This window comes from Sapajus apella, unplaced genomic scaffold (genome assembly GCF_009761245.1).
Source record: "Sapajus apella isolate SASKATOON/1434 unplaced genomic scaffold, GSC_monkey_1.0 scaffold1, whole genome shotgun sequence".
Lineage (NCBI taxonomy): Eukaryota > Metazoa > Chordata > Mammalia > Primates > Cebidae > Sapajus > Sapajus apella.
Window position 1 is genome coordinate 47,392,479 of NW_022436941.1, and position 7,639 is coordinate 47,400,117.

At 37.2% G+C, this 7,639-nt stretch overlaps 1 pseudogene; it reads left to right on the forward strand.

The window, feature by feature from the left end:
• Positions 1–5,078: 5,078 nt before the first annotated feature.
• Positions 5,079–6,801, forward strand: LOC116561225 (annotated as a pseudogene).
• The last annotated feature ends 838 nt before the right edge of the window (positions 6,802–7,639 follow it).

Sequence of the window (7,639 nt, forward strand, 5' to 3'; positions counted from 1 at the left end):
GCAGTTTAATTAAAGCAGTCTTGGGTGGGCTCAACAGAACTTCATTTTTGTCTCCAAGCTTCTGCCATAGGCTTGCCCACTAATGTGTAAGATGCATGTACAGTGAACAGAGTACTCTCTCTAATATGTGGTAAAATAAGATATGGCTAGTGATTACCCATTTCTTTTTACTAAACTTTTTCCAGACACAATATGGCTAAATTCCCGTTTCATCCCAGGGCAGATAACTCCATGTGGCATCAAGTGGTAATGGGAGCAGGTATTCTACCCTAATGCCCTTGATGACACTTGCTATATTAATCAATTGTGCTGGGGCCCATAGTGTGGTTGATGAGATGTAAAAAGACATCAGTCAGTCAGTGGAGTCAATAGGAAACATAGAAATTAAAGGCTGAGCAGCCCAGACATGGAGGACATAAAGAGTAAGTTAAATACTGTTTCTAGAATGAGTTTAGTATTTATGTATGATGCAAATCTAACTTCAATTGTTTTATTTTTGGTAATACCTTTAAATGTTGCAATATATTCTCTTTTAAGCAAAAAATTAAATTGAAAATATAAAACTACATGTTTACTGAACAAATAAGTACTGGTTTTCCATATTTTAAGATATTTTGATGTTGAATATATAACTTGCACAAAATATTTGTTGACATTTGCCATCAACCATCATCAGGAGACATAACTGAACATATATAAATAGAAGATGACAAATTCGCTAAGGCAGCATCATTGTGTACTACAAAAGTTAATACATCTCTTTCAGAGAGTGTGTCCGAAGAAAACTGTTTAACATTAGCACACATGTAGTCAAGTGTGTTTTTGTATCAATCTTTGAAATGTGACATTTCATTTAGATTAGATGACTGCTCATCTCAATTAATTTCACTTATTTTGATCCCAACATTCCTTTTGCATATAAAATAAAGTGATAGCTATTATTTTTGACCCATTAGTAGAAGAAAAATTGCATGAACAAGTAAATGATGTCAATTTTATGTCATGTCATCAGATACTTCAAATAGAAAATTAATTCCAAAAGTGGTTTGATTGTTTCTTCATTCAATTCATGGAATCTAAGTAAAGCTTTTGAAAGTACATTTTGTCATAGATGAAGCACATGACATTATTGGAAATGCAATTATAAATATTTTACAAATAAAAACAATATTATACAATAAAGATAAAATTATTTGTTTTTGCAGTGATCAGAAGTCAACAAAACTTGGAGTAGGGCAGCATCATAGTAAAAACCATGTTCGGAACAAACTAAGAAAGGTAGAGGCAGGAATATGTATTTGGAATTGATCATGGGTACATTCATGGTTATGTATAAACAGGCTTATATATTCTACAAATCAAAATGTAAGTGGTAATTTTTAGAAATAATTTTATTTTTGAAGTTCATTTTTGAAGAGAACTATTTTATAGTTCCATCAATAAAATAAAACAATGAATTCATCAATGTGAAATAATTTTAAAATTTTATAGTTTTCATTATTTTTTGCATTCTCTTTGGCTGCTAAATCTATCTTGGTCTGGATGATCAGTTATATGGTTATTCTACCTTTTTAAATAGAAGCGTAAGTATTGCCCATCCATTGAATCAAGACATAAACCTGAAAGTCATTTGAGACTCTTCCCCCTTACTGAAACCTCCAGTTACTAAGTAATCTTGATGAACTAAGTTCCAACTTCTCTGTTACTATCTGAGTTCAATGCTTTAGCGTTTATCTCCAAAATTACTTCAAAAGACCTCTGCCTAGTCTCACCATCCCCAACCTTTCATCCTTTCAATCCATCCTTCATACTTCTGTCAAAGTGATAGTTCCTTAAAATCCTTTGAACATTCTCAATTTCCTACAGAATGAAGTTCAAACTTCCTATCAGAGAAGGTTTCTGCCTACCCTCCACAGCTTATTTCTTACTTCTTCCCTCCATGTTTTATCTCTTTACTCTTGTTTTATCTATGCATCAAATACATTATCCTCCTTTAGGAAATGAATAGATGAAATGTGCTTAGCCTATACATATACATATACATATACATATACATATATATTTCCTTCTTCTTTGTATGGCTGTCTTACCACAAGGTAACTTCCTCTACCATAGGAGTTAATATGTACTGTACTTAACTACACAACAGTTGTTAATTTGTTATCTTCCTCTCTAAACTGAGTTTTTTGAGAACACAAAGTCTGTCATTCCTTCCATATTCTCAGTACTAAAAGTATTCCCTTACACATCAGAGACATGAAATAGATGTGCCTTGAATACAAGGTAATGTAAGATTGATTCAAGTCCTGAGGCACAGGTAAAGTCTTATATTTAAAGAAGCAAAGGGATAAATTATTTCCAGTTAGGAGGAAAGAGGGTGAGAAATATTTGAAAGATCTAGATCAAGATTCCTGAATGACAGCCATCCTTAAGTTTAGACATTATTTTCTTGATAATGATAAGTATTCTGAGTTTTTGAACAGGAATCATTTGTCAATCTGAAAACTATATATGAGATGGTTTGCACAGAAGGAAAAAAGGAACCTAGTTAGAAAGTTATTGGACAGGCTAGGTGAATGATAAGCAGAGCTCTCCTGGAACCAGCTTGTACTGGTTTGTGAGAGCCAATTGCTAAGTTTTTGGAAACATTGTGAGCCAGTTTTTACATATAATCATTATTAAAAGCTAAATTATGTAAACTTATAATTAAATAGTTTATATTTTAAAAGGTAATAAATAGCCCTGAACTATTCATTTCATAATTATTTTACTGCTATCTATGTGCTCAAGATAACATGTATTTGTATGGTGGAAATAATATAAAATGGGATACTAATGTACATTTCTTCCAAATTCAGTGTTTAGTAACATTGTGATGGTAGCTTGAAATTGGTCATGATGAGTGTATTTACACTACAGCAATTGACAAATGCTACAATCATGACTTGAGTTATTGTTTTGTTGATTGTCTAGATTCAAGGAAAAAAGAAGATAATCATAATAATATATATTAAAAACAAAACTATATCATGTTTATAGCCAATCATTTATGAGTAGCACAAAAATTTATGGAAACCTTCTATTATAATATCAAAAATTATTATCCAGATGTTGCTCATATCATTATTGAATGAATGAAATTTTAACACATATATTTATATTTTCACCTTTATGTTAGAACTGCATTTATTCATCAATTGCAGCCATAAGGTTGGTTGCTATAGGTACAGGAGTTGGCAAAATTAACAAAAACATTGTGTGAGAATTAATTGGATTTATAAAATTTACATTAAACAGTATTGGGTATTTTATTGTAAAATACGTGTGTATGTATGCAACAGTATTGCATATATATATTTAAATTGTGAGCTACACATCCTTTATATCAATACAACAAAATATATTGCTGTCGTTTTTTTTTAAGATGGAGTTTTACTCTTGTTGCCCAGGCTGGAGTGCAATGGTATGATCTCGGCTCACTGCAACATTTGCCTCCCGAGTTCAAGCAATTCTCTTGCCTCAGCCTCCCAAGCAGCTAGGATTATAGGCATGCACCATTATGTCAGGCTAATTTTGTGTTTTTAGTAACAGGGTTTTACCATATTGGTCAGTCTGGTCTTGAATTCCTGGCCTCAGTTGATCACCTGCCTTGGCCTCCCAAAGCGTTGGTATTACAGGCGTGAGCCACCGTGCCCAGTCATTCAGAAATCTTGATCTGGATAATTAAACAATAATGAGCATATGTATGTTTTTATATACACGTGCAGGAATGCTGATAGTTAAACATTTAGCATCACACTGCTGGTAATATGACTTTAGTAGTAGAGGTGGGGAGAAAAGGATACTTTAAAAAATATTTGGAGGTGTAAAAACTGATTAAATGTGATTCAGAGGAAAATATGATTTTGAGGTCTATTGACATACATAATTTGGAGAAATATAAGGCACAAAAGAAAAGATCAATGAAAATTAATGTTCAATTATTGATTGTTGAGGCTTCCAGTGGGATACGCTCAGTAGATGAGGGTGAAATATTTATATCAAGACATGTACAGATTTGGGAGTTACTTCTGTGCCCTCAAAGTCATTGTAAAAATGACAAAAGAAAGAAAATGGCCTAGAAAAATTTTTGCAAAAGAAAAAACAATATTAGGGGAAAGGAGGAAAAGGATATGCAGAGAAGGAATCAGAAGTAACCAGAGAAATAGGAAGAGAACTGGAAAACTATGGGGCCAGAGAAGACTGGTGAAGAGGGAATGTCAAAAGGGACCTTATTTAATATTGATAGAGACAGTAACACGCACAATTAATCATCAGACTCTTGCTAGTGCTTTGTTTGAAAGCAGCAACCTAGAGGGGAAATAAAAGGATTTAGTTTGGAGCAGGTCAGCATAGTGCACAGTAAAAGAGCGTATGATGTAAACGTTCTCTAAAAGAATCAAGAGCACCCAGGTAATTTCCGTTTCAGAGAAACTGCCAATTGGATGGCTGTAGGTTTGTCCTTGGGAGCTATCAGTCCCCTCTTTCAGTTTTAGAGCTACTAATCCCCAGTAAAACTCTAGAGGGTTACATTTAGATTATCTTGGCAGAATCTAAAGGTAGGCTGTAAATTCAGAGACCAGAAGAGTCCTTGAGAGAATTTGCATGCCAGATACCTCAAAATGGAGTCACAGCAGTTGGCAACTTCTGGTATTAGGAGATCTCAATTATTCACGTGATAGCAAAATCCAGAAGTTAATCCAATTGCTTACAAGAGAAAAGCCACATGGACTGCATACCTAACACAGATACATACTGAAAACTGTAGTGAAAACTTTATTTGATAAGTGCTGTAACAAAAAGTGCATGTGGGCATGGGTCACCGTGGGTTGCTGAGTAGCCAGGACACAGAGAAGAGAGGAAGAACAGCGGACCACTGAGTAAACTTCTGAAATGATACCCACACCAGTTATCCTGTGAGTTGCTGAGTAGCCAGGACACAGAGAAGAGAGGAAGAGCAGCGGACCACTGAGTAAACTTCCGAAATGATACCCACACCAGTTATCACCCACATCAGTGCCTGACAGGTGATTGCTGAGGCTGGAAGAACCACCCTGGGTCTCCATGGCATGGAAAAGCTTATTATGGATGGCAGAGGCAAAGCAACAATCTCTAATGATGGGGCCACAATTCTGAAACTTTCTGGTGTTGTCCATCCTGCAACAAAGACTTCAATGGACATTGCCAAATATCAAGATGCCGAGGTGGGTGACGGCACCACCTCAGTGACATTGCTGGCTGCAGAGTTTCTGAAAGAGGTGAAACCTTATGTGGAGGAAGGTTTGCACCCACAGATCATCATTCAAGCTTCCTGCACAGCCATCCAATTGGCAGTTAACGATAACCAAGAAAACACTGTGACCATGAAGGCAGAAAAAGTGGAGCAGAGGAAGCTGCTTGGAGAAGTGTCCCTTCTCTGAGCTCCAAGATCATCTCCCAGCAGAAAGCCTTCTTTGCTAAGATGGTGGTTGATGCAATGATGATGTTTAATGGTTTGTTGCAGTTTAAAATGATTGGAATCAAGAAAGAACAGGGTGGAGCCCTAGAGGATTCCCATCTGGTAGCTAGCGTTACATTTAAGATTTTTTTTTTTATGCTGGGTTGGAAATGCAACCCCAAAAGGGCCATAATCCCAAGATTGCGCTTTTAAATGTTGAGCTTGAGTTGAAAGCTGAGAAAGGTAATGCTGAGATCAGAGTCCTCACAATTGAGGATTACCAGGCAATTGTTGATGCTGAGTCGAACATTATGACAAGTTAGGGAGGATCCACCATTCTGGAACCAAAAGTATCTTGTCCAAACTCTCCATTGGGAATGTGGTCACCCAGTACTTGCTGGTAGGGGCAGGCTCTGTGCTGGCCATGTACCTGAAAAGAATCTGAAAAGGGCAATGATGGCCTGCAGAGGGTCAATCCAGACCAGTGTGAATGCTTTGTCAGCAGACCTGCTGGGCAGCTACTAGGTGTTTGAGGAGACTCTGACCGGAGGTGACAGATACAATTTCTTTACTGGCATCTACAAGACCAAGACATGCACTTTGATCTACTGCAGTTTATGGAGGAGACAGAACAGTCCATGCATGATGCCATCACGATTGTCAGGAGGGCCATAAAAAATGACTAGGTGGTGGCTGGTGGTGGGGCTATGGAGACAGAGCTCTCCAGGTATCTGTGGGATTAGCAAGGACTATTCCAGGCACACAGCAGCTGGATTGGGGCATATGCCAAGGCCTTGGAGATTATCCCACAGCAGCCGTGTGACAATGCTTTCTTTGAAACCACAAAAATTCTCAACAAGCTGTGGGCATGGCACACACAGAGAGGCACCTGCTATGGCATGAACATCAACAATGAAGTCATTGCTGACAACTTTGAGGCCTTCGTGTGGGAGTCAGCTATGGTGCAGGTCAATGCCCTGAAAGCAGCCTCTGAGGCTGTGTGGTAGTCATGTCTGTAGATAGAACCATCAAAAATGACTCAACTACAGATGCTCCCCCAGCAGCTAGCTGGGTGGAGGACACAGTCACCTCCATCGAGTGGCATCCCACCCATTACAGAATTGGCGGGAAGGATAGCTGAGATGGCTTGGTTAATTGACGTTACAAGGACAGGATAGTAATTGGCCCACTCTGTTCCCACTGGAGGCTATTTAAATAAAACTTCAGGCTTGGGGGAAATAGTGCATTTGGAAGGAAAGGGGTAGTAAGCTCTGCAAGCTGTCTCATCATTTAGAGGGTTATACCATGTTCAACATCAATAATAAACATGCTGTACTATTAATGGGGCAACTTTTGGTATTTACTTTCCTTTCAACACAATTAAAAATTGATAAGACAGTTATATCTCGAAACATACTATGTCCCTTAAATACCTATAAAGAACCAGAGTTTTCTAGAAACTAGGGGACTGGGCTGAGGTCATCCCTCCAGAGATTTGGGAATTTGTATTTCACACATTTGGAAGATATTACACACATTTGGAAGATATTACCTTGATAATCTACTCTGAGAGAGTTTTCCCTACAGAATTAGATCTCTAGAATTGACTTGCATTTTATTGGTATTGCTCTTAATATTATAATTTGATACTTTCTCTAGACTTACAAAGGTCACCTGATATATAAAGTAATATATATTTGTGACTGACAAAACTATAAGTATGAGCAAACTGCATAGTAATATTTTTCAATCCATAAAAATATTTCTCTGTGTGAGTCCAAAGGCAAGAAGAGTGTTGTATAAAGTAAGGGGGTGTCAAAAATTAGACTATTGTATTTTTGGTAATTTCACACCAAAATATGTTGCAGTTGCTCTCTCTCTCTCTTTCTGTTTCTCTCAGCCTCGTTGAAAGTTTGCTCATTTGCTCATTTCTTACCTCAACACACACCCCCACATCAAAAACAAACAAACAACAGATAAACTGGTTCTTAACACAAACCTGGTTAATCTTCAGCTCTGGGAAAGTGGACACTGTGCTCTGGTGTAAGGGTGCCCGTATAATAACTGTGGCCTGGCAGATATAATGAGTGGCATGTCCCTCACCAAAATAGTTTCACATGGTATGTGGAGCTTTCTTTTTTCCAGCTTAACTCTGAAACTTTT